General features: G+C 43.5%; 1 long non-coding RNA gene across 1 annotated transcript in view; it reads right to left on the reverse strand.

Annotated features, from left to right (window-relative positions):
• Positions 1 to 10,259, reverse strand: part of LOC146020139 (uncharacterized) — a 28,584-nt gene extending 18,325 nt beyond the window's left edge. Inside the window, exons 1-2 of the long non-coding RNA XR_014450726.1 lie at positions 10,120 to 10,259; positions 5,446 to 5,541 (exon numbers count right to left, since the gene is read on the reverse strand). This is a non-coding gene — a long non-coding RNA (uncharacterized LOC146020139). The remainder of the gene's footprint in view (positions 1 to 5,445; positions 5,542 to 10,119) is intronic.
• Between the last annotated feature and the right edge of the window lie 7,181 nt (positions 10,260 to 17,440).

The raw sequence follows: 17,440 nt of genomic DNA on the forward strand, positions 1-17,440 counted from the left end.
ACCACAACATGAAATATGTACACGGAATAAGTTACCACCACTATTTGCATGTTGTAGATCCCATTTTAGTCCCATGCTGAATGTCGCACATTAACCCTCTGAGTTGTCAAAATTGGTGTAAAAATAGGCAAGCAAACATTTTTATTCATCATAATGACCAGTGATATTTACCTTATACAGGAAATATAATCTTTTTTTTTTTTTTACACAACATTTTTTATTTGAATTTATATAACAAATGTGAGCGACGCTGGTGCTTTTAGCTGATATTTTGCACATTTCTCTCAGAGATATTAACAAAGGGTTAATAAGCCAATTTATGTTTCTGGCAATACATTACATTGTGTAAATGCCCACTAAGGAGCTGGCTGGAAATGGCAACAGTCGCATTTTCCCGGATATACGTATATACATGGTGGTCTCTAACACTGTTGGATTCAGACCTGATCGCACGGCCAACTATTATGGACACACTGCGCAAGGATACAGTTCGCAGAAAAGTGCAGGCCAGAAAAACCACTGGGAGTGTCTGGGAAAACGCTAGGCGCACCTGAGCATTTTTGGGGAGGGTGTGTGCCATTAGCTCCAGGCCACTTATGTCTTTTTCCCTCCCAGCCACCGAGTCAGCCTCTGGCTACGTGGCATTTGCGATGACTTGTGCGCAGTGTCAAAATCATTGGATGGTAAGTCTGTTACGATGGGTTTTGGACATATTTGCACGGCTACGAATGGATGTGAAGCCGTACACATCTATTCACTTTACTTCACAAGGAGGGATTTCACTCTAGCGGGGCAGCGGTTTAACTGAACGCTGGCCGCTGCAAATTCGAAGCCGTGAGATCAGGTCTGAATACATTGAGAAGAACACATTTACTATTAGGTTCTGTTTAAATTAAAAACCTGATATAATACCACAAGTATAATCTTCCTTATTCGCATTAGCTTAGCTGAAAACAATAGCTTCCAAATACACTTACTATAGTAGAGTTCACGCTAGGATTTTTTTAGGGCAGGGTGCTGACCCCTGGGCAGGGCACTTATTTCAATCGGGCAGGCACATTTTATATTAGAAATTTACATTAGAAACATACAAAACACATATATAAAAAAGGGTTGGAATCGTTTGGTCTACAGCAAGTTGGTCGACAATCATTAGGTCGACATGGTTCTAGGTCGACATGGTTCTAGGTCGACATGGGACATGGTCAACATGGGTCTAGGTCGACATGGGTTTAGGTCGACTGGTCAATAGGTTGCAAATGGGGGTTTTCACAGTTTTTTTACCCAAATGTCGACACGGTCGATATGGACGCAGTTTCCAATGCACTGCATCCCCTTGCAATGCTTCGGGCACGGTACCTCGCTATTATTTTATTCTCCCACCAGGCCCTAGTGGATGGTAGGGCATGAAATACCGCCTGTCGGCACATGTCGGCTCAAAAAACAATGAAAAGACTGTCGACCTAATGCTTGTCGACCTAATGACCTGTAGTCCTAAACCCATGTCGACCTAGACCCATGTCAACCTAGAACCACGTCGACCTAATGTTCTCAACCCCATGCTTGTCGGCCAAGTTGCTGTAGACCCAATGACCGTATCCCCTTAAAAATTGCACTCTGCACTAAGATTATGCACATTAAACATTGTTATACTCTGCTATGCCCATTACATATTTGGACGTAATGACAATTACACATTATGGCACACACTGTAATGCCTCTTACACATTATACCACACACCATAATGCCCATTACACATGATGGCACACAATGAAAATTCTTAGCAGCTTGTCAGCGCGGTGGGGGGCAGCGTAAGGGCACACAGTGCCACACACACAAAAAGGGCAGGGTGCATTTTGAGGTTTAAAAAACGGGCAAAAGAAGCTTAGAGGGAACACTACAATAGCCTATATACATAAGCTTACCATATCGGTATACGCAGCATTGGGGCATACATTGCTGTTGATATGTGCACCCCCCTCTATTCCCCACATACGAACATGTTTATTTCCCTTTTAATGACCCTTGCTGTTAAAGTCATATATATTTATATTCCCCTTCCCCCTCCCCAGCTACTGTATGCGCCATGCCTTCCAGGGCAACATGGAGGTGACCTGGCATTGTGATACATAGTGATTCATGTGCAGCTACAAAATTGTTACGAGCGCTGGGCAATAACATTTTTCCATAAATAACAGAACGCCGCGGAGATGCTTCCATGTGATCTCTGTGCAGCGCATTACGCTTTATATTGCAGGTCATTCTTTGTGATGTGACCACAAGTGACCCCCAGAGAGATACAAAGCGGGCCTACATCTGTGAATCATTTCTCTGCTTGTTCTATAAACGTTATTAGAGCCGGCAAAGAATCCAGGGAGAAAATAAATGTCATTTTTACTATTTAATTTTCTATGAGCTTGGAATACCTGGAGATGGTCTTGGCAGACAATTAAAGAGTCTTTTTGGCAATCCCAGAAGTAATATGGCTTTGACTCTGTGTTGCAGTCTGTTGATACGGTACATGCTATGTAAAATGGGTAATGATTAAAATGTGCACTGTACGATGACGTTTTGGGGCTGGCGCAGAGTTAAATGTACTTCGTGCTACAGAGATCTTTAGCATATTTCCAGTGACAACTTACTTGCAAGCTAAATGGTGCACCTCTTGCTAATCCAGGGGCCAATAGTTCTGAGAATGCAGCCAGCCTACTCACTAGTGTGGTCTCACCAATGCCTTGTAAAGAGGCACTATCACATTGGCATCCCTTAAATCCATACCCCTTTTAATGCATGCCAGTGTACGATTTGCTTTTGCTGCTGCACTTGAGCAGTGTGCACTATTACCCAATTTTTCATCTATGATGACCCCAAAGTCCTTCTCTACAGCAGAATTCCCTATAATAACTCCATTTAGCCTATAAGTAGCTTGTTCATTTTTGTTCCCATAATGAATTATGCATTTTCCACCTTTCCACCCACCTTTCCAGTTTATTTAAGTCACTTTGTAGTGTTTCCGCATCCTCTCCTGAGTTAATTTCCTTACTCAATTTTCGTGTTGTCCCCAAATATTGCAATTTTACTCACTACTGTATGTCATTTTTAATATCATTAATAAATATATTAAACAAGGTAGGTCATAATATTGAACCTTGCGGACTCCACTTTGAACCTTACCCCAGCTGGAATGTATGTCATTTACCACCACTCTCTGTCCCCGATTGTACAACCAGTTTTTAATCCAAAAACAAATTTTATCCCCAAACCCTAAATTACCTTGTTTTATGAATAACCTTTTATAAGGCACCATGTGAAAAGCTTTAAAATCAAGCAGTATTACGTCAACAGATTTCTCTAAGTCCAGCCCCATACTGGTTTCCTCATAGAAACTAATTAAATTAGTCTGACATGATCTATTTTTGACAAACCCATGCTGATCCTTACTTATCACTTTCTCCTGTTCTAAGAAAGTTTGGATACTATCTCTTATTATTCCTTCTACTATTTCCCCACAATGGATGTAAGGCTGACCGGTCTATAATTTTCAGGGTTAGTTTTGCTACCTTTCTTTCATATTGGTACTACATTAGATATGCGCAAGTCCCTTGGTACCGTCCCCGAGTTTATTGATTTCCCGAATATCAGATATAATGGTAGTGCTATGACAGAACTCAATTCTTTTCGTTTAGTATTTTAGCGTGTATTTCGTCCGGGCCAGGAGATTTGATACTATTTAGGTTCTGTAATCTATTGTCCGCCCACTCAGTGCTTAAAAGACACTGCAGACTGCCTGCTCCGCTGCTGCTGCACCCACAGTCCCCAGGCGCCTCACGCACCCGGGACCCCACGCTGCCCAGATAAATTTTTTCTCCTACCCCTGTAACTGCCCGGAAATTTTACATGGGATAAATCGCATGTGATTTATCCCATGTAAAAAATGACACATTAAGTGCCAGAACGTAGTGAGCTCTCCCGGGCAGCTGCCGGGGGAGCTCAGGGGAAATTAGGTCCTAATGTATGGGTGCCATAAGCCTTGAAAAGTGATAAAATTGAGACCAATCAGCTCCTACCTGTCCTTTTTCAAACACAGCCTGTGAATGTTCAAATATTCTCTGTAAAGCGCTATGGAATATGTGTGCGCTATATTAAATAACTGGTAATAAATAAATGACTGAGTCATGGTATCTCAGTGTCTCAGCACAGGGGCAAAATGTACAGCAATTGGGTGTGAGAATCAGAAAGATAGAGATTTTGGGAGAGTTTTCCCATTTTTCTTTAAAGCGGCAATCATTTACAATGCAAAAACCAGGTTGATTTGTCCATGTAAATGATTGCAGCTTTGACAAAAAAAAAAGGGAAAACTCTCCCGAAATCTCTCACTTTCTGATTCTCACACCCTATTATGTTTGTCCCCGGATTTTAGAGTTGGGATAATTGTGAATTAGGAGTTTTCACTTTGCCAAGTCAAAATGTTATGTGGTGAAGTGGACTGTAAATTGACTGTGTTAACAATTTAGCTGCAAATGGTTCATAATGGTATTCACAATGTGGATACAAGAATGTTGACACTGTCTGAGGATATTCAAAATGCTGACATAATGTCAACAATGTGAAATTCAAAAGATCTTTTTCACGATTTTAAGTATGGGATGTAGTTATAGATAGGGATATTTACCTTGCCAACACAAATCCACATGGTCAGCATTCCAACTGTCAACATTTTGAATATCGGTATCCGGACTATTTGTCTACAACAAGAAGATAGACAGCCATTAGGTTGACACCATTAGTTCGACAACTCAATAGGTCGACATGCCATTAGGTCGACATGCCATTAGGTCGACAGTGTCTAGGTCGACAGTCAAAGGTCGACATGGTTTTTTTTTTTACTGTTTTTTGAGCCGACATGTGGTATTTCATGCCCTACCATCCACTACAGCGTGGAGTTAGATTATAATAGTGTGCCGAGCGCAGCGAGGCACCGTGCCCGAAGCATCGACATGGACAAACTGTGTCCATGTCGACTGTGTCGACATTTGGGTAAAAAAAACAGTGAAAAAAACCATGTTGACCTTTTGACTGTCGACCTAGACACTGTCGACCTAAGGGCAGTGTCGACCTAATGGCATGTCGACCTAAGGACATGTCAACCTAATGAACATGTCGAGCTAATGGTATGTCGACCTATTGAGTTGTCGAACTAATGGTGTCGACCTAAGGGCTGTCTATCTTCTTGTTGTAGACAAATGGTCCCGCATCCTTGAATATCCACCCCCTGTTCTGGAGTCGACATTCTGAATGCTAATGTTTTATAAGAAACGCAATCCAAAATTAAAGGTGTTTGAAAGGTGCCTGGTGATCGCTAACCCCCTCCATATCAGCATCACAGGTAAAGTATACAGCTATATTATTACCCATCTGTAAGCTCAAGTTAGCTATTAGCTTACCTCAACGCCAGACACACCCTGTGACATATCAGGAACTGCATGACTCTGGAGAACCGTGAATGCGTTGGTGCGGTGTCTGAACCTGAGGAAAGGACACTGACAAAACACAGATAAAAGGTCAATGGATGCCATGTACTTCCACTTAGAAGATTGTTTGGTGTTTTCTGAGTGATGAAAGGCAGGAATTTATTCTATGCATCTTAGAAAGACGCATTAATAGCATGACCTGTATATCTAGGGCATGAGGTGTCTTAAGATATAAAAACAGGGACTGTCAGATATTTAGGAAAACCATCACCGGCTACAACATGCAAACAGACATAATCCTGACAAGAAAAATTACCCCACAAAAATGACGTTCACCCACGGAAAAAAACCCAGTGGCACTTATCAGTGGTACACATGCAGCACTCCTACCGCGCAGGTCACTGTGTGTTATATTTATGGCCTGCTGCCAGAACCTAAAAAAGGCAGCAGTCATGTGATCTGAGTTTTCGATGTCCAACTGCAATTTCCAACATCAAGGCCCCATTATTAATACCAGCAAAATGCAAAACAGTCACAAAAGTGACAGTCAGGGACAAGATGGGACATTTGCCACAGATAAACATTATCTGCCCACTTACAGGTATTTTCCACTAGTATCTGTTTCTCAAAAACTGCAACCAATTTAGCAAAAGTTGAAATGTATAATTTTGTAGGGAGCTGCATGTTAGCCCCATAGCCTCGTGGGTTCTCTCCAAGTGCTCCGCTTCCCTCCCACAAAGCAATACAAGAACCTGTTTGGATGATTACACATCCTCTACAAAGTTTGCGCTTCCCTGCTTAACGCCATGTTCCCCAATGACACAGACACATGAGGATCACAGCTGGAGGCCATATTACTAAATTATACTGAGATGAGCCTCCTGATTAAATACCATGTTCCCCAATTACACAAACACTCACATGTGAATCTCCTGAGGGCCATTTTCCCAAAATCACACACATGCGAGTCTCCTGAGGGCTATGTCCCCCAATTACACACCCAATTACACATACATGAGTCTCTTGAGGGCTATTACACATATGTGAGCCTCATGAGGGCCATGTCCCCCAATTACACACTTGTGAGTCACCTAAGTGCCATGTTCCCAAACTACACACATGTGAATCTTCTGAGGGCCATGCTCCCCATTTACACATACATGTGAGTCTTCTGAGGGCCATGTTCCCCATTTACACAAACATTTATGTCAGTCTTCTGGGGGCCATGTCCTTCGATTACACTCACGTGAGTCTTCTGAGGGCTATGTCCCTCAATTACACACCCAATTACACATACATGAGTCTTCTGACGGCCATGTTCCCCAATGACACACACACACACTCATACTGTAAGTCTCCCAGCAGGGGGCCATATTCCCCAATCATGCATAAAGAATTACAGATATGTAAGCTTACTGACTGAGTGTCATAAATACCCAATTACACAGGCGTGAGCATCACTGCTCTGGGCCATGCTGCCCAGTTACACAAATTACCATGGCTCATGGCACTGAACTGGGAGTAATGTTCCCCAACTGCACACTCTACACATGTCAGTTTGTATACTGAGGGTCATGGTCCCCGATGCAACCAGTTGGACATTAGGGACTGATAGCGGCTTATTCACTGACACGTTTGGTGGGATTGCAATCTCCATACATACCGTATAGTGTTCATTTCATATTTGAAAACCCATGCAGTTCCTCTTCCCTGCCTGGGTTGTCGCTGTCTGCTGTAGTGCTTCTAGCACAGTGCGGTCTGTATATCAGCACTGATATGCAAACCAGACCTGTGCTAGAAACACCGCAGCAGACAGCGACACCCCAGGCAGGAAACAGGAACTGCACAGGTTTTCAAATATGGCGGGTGCTAAAATGAACACTAGCATACCAGTGTCATATTTTGTAGACTTTGCACATCTGACTTAAGCGCATCAATGTGATTGTATGTACGGAATAACATGTCACATGAGCATGGTATGGTACTTGTGTAGTTTCACAGCGCCAGCTTGGCGCCGTGCTACTTCCGGGTTCTACGCTCGGCACAAACTATGTTAAAAAAAGTAACTTCACTCCATGCCAACATGGATAGTTCATACCCCCACTATCCATGTTGGCATGGAGTTGACTTTAAATAGCGTGGCGAGCGCAGCGAGCCACCGAGCTCGCAGCGTGGGCGAGCGAAGCGCGCCCCGCAGTGGCGTAGCTACAGGGGTCGCAGCGGTCGCACCTGCGACCGGGCCCCTGAGCCAGGGGGGCCCAACCCCCGCCACTGTCTGGCCGTCCTGGATGTCCGGCCGTCCTGGACGTCCAGCCCCGTTCCCAGGCTGCTCTTTTGCTTGGCTCCGTTCGGCCAACTCTGCTGGACAGGTACGTCGCCCTCCACCCCCCCGCCCGCTGGTGTCACTCCCGAGCTGCTGCTGCGTGGTGGGGGACGCGCTGTGACCCGGCGCTCCCTCCGTGCACCCATCCTGCGGCTGTTCTGTGCGACCGCAGCGCCGCACTCATAGCGTGCAGGGACCGAGACTGCCGCGCAGTATTCTCACTTTGACGCGGGTCTGACTCTCCGCTTCCCCCACGGCATTGCAGCTCCCTGATCCCTGCCTTGCACGGCGGGTAGGGGACTACAAGAACCATAGTGCACAGCTTCTCGGCACCCAGGCAGGAACCCCCCCTGGCCTCCCAGCACAATCAGCTCTTAAGACCCAGTCCTACCATCTTCCCTCACCAGGTGCTCCCTCCCCTGGCTCACTGGACTCCTCTGGCCCCCCTCTATGTTCTCTCACTAAATTGCCCTGCTAAGGGGGAAAATTAACATCCCCGTTTCTATGGTCACTCAAAGGGCCTCAGTTTTTTTTATTCAATATTTTGTTGTATGTAGGGGGGGGCCCAAGCTGACCTTTCGCACCAGGGCCCATGAACCCTTAGCTACGCCCCTGGCGCCCCGCAAGGGGACTCAGACGCACGGCGCCATGAAACTACACAAGTACCCATGGTATTACTTGTCGCATGGGCCTGGCTCTTATAAAGCTGCTATCAATATCTGAAAAAGGTCTTTGGCTTCATGGTCTGCAAATAATGGAGCCTAGATATGCAGGAGCTCATATCTCCCCATAGAAAGTCATAGAAAACAAGGCCTTCCTTGTGAGTTCTGACAGATGTATGACACGGGCGATGTCATTTGGTGGAGCCTGACCCCATGAAAACCCTTAGCGGAGAGGGGAGGGCACAACCGCCTTTCTAACGGCGCACAGACTCTGTAACATCTCTACATTACAGCTTCTGTTTCCTCCAGATCTAATAAATGGTAGCAAGTAGGAAGATTTGGCACATCTTCACTTATAAGGTATTGTGGAAGTATTAAATATCTGACATTAAAGAAATACACGTAAAAACATCTGAAAAAGTGAAAATGCTGTCATTGTTAAGTGGAAACATATTGAGTGGTTAGCAAGCCGCGCCACATCTTTCAGCATGATATGTAACAAGCAAAATAGATCAAGCAGATTAGTGAAATTGTGGTTTTGTTTGTATGATATATTCCATAAGGGCAGCCACTCTCCGGAGATTGCTAAATTCCAGCGCCCCCATACCTAGACCAAATCAAAGGAAGAGAAGCATATGTCCTTATCAAATTCCTATTTCTATGACAAATATTGAGAGCCTCATTTAGCAGTACAATACCCATTACACATATGTGCCCTTACACATGGGAATCAATCACTCCGAGATTAGATCAGAACAGTGCAAGCGAGGCTAACAAGGCCGATTTGTGACAATGAATGATGGTGATTCAGTGGTCCCTGCCCCATGGGCCAATTACACATTAATGCTACAGAGTTATGTGTACAGATACCGGATGATCGCATGGCCATAGTGTTTTATTCGCAAGATGCATTCAAACCTTGTGTTTTATATGAAACGCACCTTTCACATTTAGGGGCATATTTTATATAAATAATAATTGTGTAAATATCAGTATTATTCCGTTTTTCTATCAATGTCTTTAAAATAGACGTGCTCTGACAATGGTCCATCCTAGTAAAGAGCTGGAAGCAGTGTGATAATGTAATACCAAAAATCAGGCAGAGTCTTATTTCAAGATGTTAAATAAAATGGAACCTGGGTGTTTGGCTGTTGCAAACCTCTGCCTTCAAAATGGTTAGTGGTATCCAATTCTTCCCTCACTCCTCCAACATGTTTTGAAGCCATGCGACTTCTTTTTCAAGACACTGGTCAGTACATTTACCCCTTACTTGGATTTTATGATATTGTTCCCATCATATCTGGCTTTTCTGCCCAAGTGGGACAGGTACACATTTCACACATGTACGTAAAGCTCTACCAAAGATCCGCCCACTCATAGGACGAGCTGATTGGCTAGATTGGCCCATGTGGGGGCTCCTTTATTTACATATCGCCTTGCATGAATGTAAGTCCATGATTTCCCTCAGTGGATCTGGCTTGAGCTAGAAGTCATCATCAAAGTAAAGCAGTAGATCAGCGAGCGAGCCACCGCCAGGAGATTGCAGACAATCCCAGAAATTGCGTGGAAGTTGGACTCTAACAAAATGGTATATCCAGAATTTGTTACACTTTAAACTTTAAACTCCTCTATAATTCATAAAGGACTTTGACGACAGTTTACCTTTAAGTATTCCAGAAGAGTTGGAATGCCCAAGACCACATTTTAACTTGACAATCCAGTAGAAACTGATAGTAAACGTGGAATATAAATTCTTTATGTATGCCTGCCAAGCGTGAGATGAAAGAATCACTAGAGAGGCAGATCTGGGCTCCAGCCCAGCCTTTCTTCTTCAAAACGCTATGAAGACAGTAAACGAATGTCAATTATTAAATGAGATACTGTATCTCTTGATCTCACGATTAACATAAAGCTAGATTTGCTCAATATGTCTAGGTACTGTTGGGGAGAAAGCTTCCTTATGGGATAAAATGCGATATAGGTCTAAGTAACTATACAATTATACCAGTGAGCATGTGTGAGGTATTTATGAAGGAAAAAAAAGCACAAATACAAATATGGTCCTGCGGTCACCTGTGATAGACTGGCAATGCGGGAGAGTCCCCGAAATTTCCAGGTACTGCCATTTCTTCATGGTCATATGTAAGGGAAGATTAAGCCTTTGAGAGATATAAAATGGATAAATTGCCCCAAACTATCGGCTTCTGTCATTTCATAGACTGTTCTAGATAAATAACAGAAGCTGGTGGTTGCTTTTGACCACGTCCCATTTGTATCTTCCTCCAAGGCTTGATATATCTCCCCTGTAGTGTGGTCATAGGCCGTTTAAATATAGTTGGGATTTCCATTTAAGTTCTCAATTTTAGCGTTGGCACAAATTAAAACCCAGCCACAAACAACCAACACACTTTTCCACAGAGAGCTCCTAGACCCTGAGAGGGTGTGTGTGTAGGGGAAGCCACTTTTTGTGCTCACTTCACCCAAAAAGGCAGCAGGCCTCCTCAGTTGAACCTGGGGTTGGTTTTCACTATAGTGGGGACACTACAATGTCTCACATTGGGGCTGGTTGAGAACTTAAATTTATTTTTGCAAACAAACATTCTTAAAATCCCAGGCAACGCCGGGTAGTCCTTAATATAAGGACACGCATTAGGATACACATACCGCTCACTTTTACTCCACTAAGTACTGTGGATGTTTCAAATTGAGAGGAGGGGGTACTCATAAATGAAAAGCCTATCACGTTTGTGCTGGAGATGTGGCGATTGTTGGAACTGTCCAAAACTTTTTTTTCTTTTTGGACAGAACTTGGATCACCCCTCCACACTTTGACAAATATAAACATTTCTTTCAACCCAATATACGCTCTATTACCATTGTGTGTCCCAGATGCCAATCATCACCAACACAAACTTATCAGGCATGTTATTTCTGCAGCTACATGTACAATTACTGCTGCTTGGAAAACATCTACTGTAAGATCCCTACAATAACTGAGATCTCAAAAAATTGCCATGTGTACTCTATGGAGTATATGACTAGTATTTTATACAATTCTTGCAAAAGTTTTCGAAAAACTTGGGACCCATGGGCATCATATTTTCACATACCTCCATCATTTCATTGAGGCATGGTTCTAGATGCTGCTACTTATCTCCCCTTCTTTACTATCTCTCTTCTTTCTCTTACGTGGTTTGCCACACCACACTTCTCGCTGTACTACTATATTCTGGGTTTTTTATCCTTTTTTTCTTCTCTCTATACACAGCTATACACAGCTTTAGGGGCAAAAAATAGAAAAGAAAGGAAAGAAAAAAACTACTAAATTAGAAGACATATTTTATACAGTGGGAAAAGGGGGTATACTCGAGATGGGGTACTCAGAGTAGGAATAGGCGCCCTGTGGGGTGTGTTGCTCAGCTGCTCCTACTGGAGGGATGTCAACCCTCCTATGGGTATGGAATAGGAAAAAGAAAAATTGGAGCGCTAGGTGGATCAATTGGATATCACAATTTTATTCTTTAAAAAATTACGTATATATAATATAAAAACAATTTATAAATAATTATAAACAATAACAGGGTATAAATGACAGTAAAAAATGAGTGGACAAGGAAGATTATACTTATGTCTCTGCGTAGCTGCCGTGTATTCCTGATGATTTTTGGGGCTTTTATGCGTTGGTTTTAGCCCTGGAGTGTAGAAATAGACAAGTTGCCGTCCCGGATGTTATAAATTGAACGCTGGAGGATGATCTTGATTCCCAAATTGGGGTCCTCACTATAATGCGCAAATTTTTCAGGGGGAAACCGGAGTGGGTAGCTCGCTGGAGGATGATCTGTTTCCTTCTGTTGAAGGGTCCTCACGATGTTGCGAGTGTTGGGGTCCACGATATAGTGGTGGAAGGTTTACCCAAATGAAGAGAAATTGGAGGGCAATCCGGAGGAGTGACAATGAAAGGGAAAAGCCAGGGTCAGGGGGGGGGGGCAGCAGAGGCAGAGATTCTTCCAGGTCCAATTAAAATTAGCAAGTGCAGCACTTGCTAATTTTAATTGGACCTGGAAGAATCTCTGCCTCTGCTGCCCCCCCCCCCCCCTGACCCTGGCTTTTCCCTTTCATTGTCACTCCTCCGGATTGCCCTCCAATTTCTCTTCATTTGGGTAAACCTTCCACCACTATATCGTGAACCCCAACACTCGCAACATCGTGAGGACCCTTCAACAGAAGGAAACAGATCATCCTCCAGCGAGCTACCTACTCCGGTTTCCCCCTGAAAAATTTGCGCATTATAGTGAGGACCCCAATTTGGGAATCAAGATCATCCTCCAGCGTTCAATTTATAACATCCGGGACGGCAACTTGTCTATTTCTACACTCCAGGGCTAAAACCAAAGCATAAAAGCCCCAAAAATCATCAGGAATACACGGCAGCTACGCAGAGACATAAGTATAATCTTCCTTGTCCACTCATTTTTTACTGTCATTTATACCCTGTTATTGTTTATAATTATTTATTAATTGTTTTTATATTATATATACGTAATTTTTTAAAGAATAAAATTGTGATATCCAATTGATCCACCTAGCGCTCCACTTTTTCTTTTTTCATATTTTATACAGTGTATATTTTATGTACAACATGTAAATGGATGTCTTCTGTTGATATTTGAAATTTATTTCTGATTTCTGCATGTGAATTTTTTATACCTTTTTCATCTATTGCATAAAAATGGTCACAAAAAAATTAAATAAACAAAATGAAAAACCTGATCAAGGTATATTGCCAATGGGCAATAGTGAGAGAGTTGGTTGTGTGAGGGACAATGGTCAATAGTGAGAGAGGTGGTCATGTGAGAGCCAGTGGTCAATAGTGAGAGAGGTGGTCATGTGAGAGCCAGTGTCCAAAAGTGAGAGAGGTGGTCATATGAAAGCCAGAGGTCAAAGCACAGAAAATCTGTTTGTAGAAAACAGATTCGGAATGCTATATAATCTGTAATTGTGTTTTTCAAAGGAAGCTGTGGTATCCTCAGGTGCTAGCAACTCACTACTACCAGCAGATGATTAGGTCGTTCCTTGATGCAGGTCTGCACAGAAGTAATAATAATGCTTGAATAACATTATTAAATAAGCATGTGGGGTATTATGCGGTGGCTGTATCACTGTACGCCAAATTCTGCAGACTGAGTCATAGCTGTCCTGGTAAATGATTCTTGCTAGGTATTAGCAGTGGAACAGCCACACCAAGTTACCTCTGAATTCTATCAGTGACACATCTGTGGACTGATCAAGCTCAGCACCTGACATACTAAATAATCACTACACCCTTCCCTAATGTGACAGACCTGACCACCCTTGGATCTAACAAAGCCCTCACTGTTGGAATATACAGTAGGTAGTAAATTCCACTAAACCGTTGCATATCTGTATAGAATATAGTGCTAAGGAGAAACACGTGGAAAGAATCCTCCTTATCATATATAGTTTAAACCTTAGTAAAGTGTATTATGGGTAAGCCTGACATCACCTGGATTAGCGTTGGGTTGACATAGGACAAATGTTGTCTTTTGTAGGATTATACCATTAATGATCACTACTTGTTGTGTTCCTAACCCTTATCACACTCCTCTCCAGATCCTGCAGCCTTTGGCTCAAAACATCAGGAGTATAAAGTCTTTAACAACCACTGAAAACATGAGCAACACACTCAGAGAACTGCCACAAATGATATTACTACATCAATTAATCATCATGAATAATTATGCTATCTAGCCAGACAGTTAGGATAACATAGACAGCTATTATAGTATATTAAGTGAAGAAATGGGCAGCCGTTTCTTATTTGATGTGGGCAACATAAAACTCCGGTAACTAACCAGAATCAAGCAAACCAGTATTTGCTCAACAAACAGGCCCTGCTCCACTTATAAATGCACTTCACTAACACAAATGGCCTAAAAACCTCTTGTGGTTTGGCAGAGTCAACTCTATAAAATGAATATCCCCACACAGGGGACTTGGGGAATCTTATAAAGGCCTCTGAGATACTTGAGTATGTGACGAATACTGGTGCAGAAATGAAATACTGAGGGATAAGAATTTAAAAACCTACCGAGGGTCTGTACTAAACTGGGTTATGCTGAATGAAATAAATAAATCCAGTCAAAATAGCCCACTGAACAGTAAATATATATATATATCAGGGTTGCCGACCCTCCCGGAATTTGCGGGACCCCCAATGAGCCCCCCCCGATGCGGCATTTAAATGCCACAATCCGCGGGTCTCAGAGGAGGGGGCGGAGCTAAAATGGCACAATCGTGTCATTTTAGCCCCGCCCCCTCCATGGAGATCAGTTATTTTGGCTATTTGCCGTAATAGGGGTGGGGCTTAATTACATCACCATTAAGCCCCGCCCCAAACTCGTAATGAAAGATTCCTCTCCGGGCTTCTCCCGGCAACCCTGATATATATATATATACTATATATATACACATACTGCATGTGGCTAATGTAAGTGATATTTCTACAGGGAACTCCACCTGTGTTTCAAACCCACTGGTGGCAGAGGCAGATTTAGACCTCATTGGGGCCCTAGGCAATATAACGGTTTGGGGCCCTCCATTAATCCATAACACTATATTTTTGCTGCTGATTGCAGGTGGCATTGATAGAGCGCCTTAGTGCATGCACTGTCTACTGATAAATTCTCAACTGCGTGAACATCGGCATTGCGTACAACTCTGAATCAGGCTCCAGGTCTTTGGAAGTAGCTTAATACTTGTCAAACATGTAAAGTAAACTGACTGCATACAATACGGTGGATGAGACTGTTTTGTGTGTCCAAGCAATGCTATCAAAGTACATAAAGGGGACGTTGGAGTGTGGGCAGGTCCATATGATGTCATGACATCACGCCGTAGTCGCGCAATGCTCTTCTGGTGTCACGCCTGTTATCGGATCCTGACTGGAGGTAACCACAGGCATAGGGGATGACTGTAAGGTAAACCAAGGTGCCTTAATAAGGCTGTGATTCATACCAAGAGGCACCCAGGGCAGTTAGGTAGAGACGACCACTTTAGTAAAAGTAATGAGACCACAGGTAATCACAGGTATGGTGAAACTGATGACACTGTGTACACAGGATGTCACGGCAGCTGATCAGGTAGTATCACTTGGTAATGGAATAATAATAACAGTAATAGATGCAGTGTAGATACACTGATGAAGTCCGTAGTATAACAATATGATTAGAGGCAGTTGGTGCTGGTGATCACTGATGAATTCCGTATAATACTCAGGGGCAGATTTATTAAACTCGGTGAAGTGATAAAGTGTCTGGTTTTTATCACCGGCCAATCAGCTCCTAACTGTGAAGCTACAGGCTTAGGTTGAAAAATGACAGGTAGGAGCTGATTGGCCGGTGATAAAAAACAGTTTATCACTTCACCAAGCTTAATAAATCTACCCCTCAGACTCTGTAAGCACAACTGGCAGGTGGTGCAGTGTAAGAACACAATGGAGACCAGAACTAATGCTTAAGTCAGTGGTTCCCAAACTGTGTGCTGTGGCACCTGGGGGTGCCTTGGAACACATGCAGGGGTGCCTCTGGTTGGTGGTCCAGAAATGATTCAAATTTAAATTGGTCAGTGTAATAGGCAAAACCAATTGCTGTGGCTTTCCATCATAATATGTGGACAAACATCCTGTTTCTCACCAGATAACTGACCCTAACAATGACATATAAGCACAATTTACTTAATTTAATAATTTTTTCTAAATTTCTCACCAATACCCATTTCACGCTGCAGCTCTAAACTGGTATATTGCAGATTTTTAGCCTTTTAAATGGTTAGAGCTGTAGTGTGAAAGCACCAGTTTTAAATTACCGGTTCAAGAAAAACAGTAAAAGAAGGATCCTACACGGTTCAGACCCGTTATTTGTGCAGTGTGAATGGGTCTGAATCGGTACATTGGATCCCACACTGGTGTCCCCCCTTGCCAGGCCCCCCCCCCCCCTCCCCTGGTACTAAGCAGCGCACCCCCCCCCCCCCCCCCCTGGTAGTAAGCAATGCATCTCCTGCCCCCCAGTAATATACAGTTTACAACATGCAGTGTGAAAGGGGTAAAACTTGCTCTGACTCGGTTAAAGAAATGTTTAAAAAAACGGGTCAAAACAGGTTTTGCAGTGTAAAAGCAGTATAAGAAACTTTTAGCCTAGGGGTGCAATGAAAAAATTCTGGTACTCTAGGGTGCCGTGATTCAAAAAATGTGGGAACCAATGGCTTTAGTGGAACTATGAAAGTGATACTGACCACAGGAGCCTTGAAGGATGCTGATGCTGCCAGGTCACTATGGAGAAGCCCAGAGGAGGTAGGACTATGGATGGAGGAACACCGATGACGGATCTTGATGGCGGAACACCGATGGAGCTGGATTACTGCGGATGAAGCACTGATAGTGAGTATCGATGGTGGAACACTAATGATGGGTATCGGTGTTGGACCACCGATGATAGATATTGATGGTGGAACACTGATGATGGGTATCAATGGTGGAACACTGATGATGGGTATCAAGGGTGGAACACCGATGGAGCGGGATTGCCGATGTGGGATCACCGGTGGTGAATATTGATGGCGGAGCACCAATGGAGCCAGGCAAGCTGCACACTGGAAACACACAGGCATGGAGTGATCACAAACCGTGGGGGCTTCAGCGCTGGGAGACTGCTGGATCAGTGTGGAGAAAGCGGCACTAGGAGACTGCTGGATCATGGCACTGCGGGCTGAGCGCACACAGCGCTGATGAAAGCAGGCTTTGGAATGCAGTGACAGTCTTGCCAGATACTTAGAAGGTAACTTTACCTGTTTTAACACTCCACATCTGGGAATTCTTGGATTGGCAAGCTTACCTTTTGGGACCTGCTGGGCCCCAATCAAGTGCCTATATTGCCTTGTGGAAAGCTGGTTACCTGCCTTTCAGTGC

The sequence above is a fragment of the Crinia signifera genome, chromosome 7, assembly GCF_055691185.1.
Source record: "Crinia signifera chromosome 7, ASM5569118v1, whole genome shotgun sequence".
Classification (NCBI taxonomy): domain Eukaryota; kingdom Metazoa; phylum Chordata; class Amphibia; order Anura; family Myobatrachidae; genus Crinia; species Crinia signifera.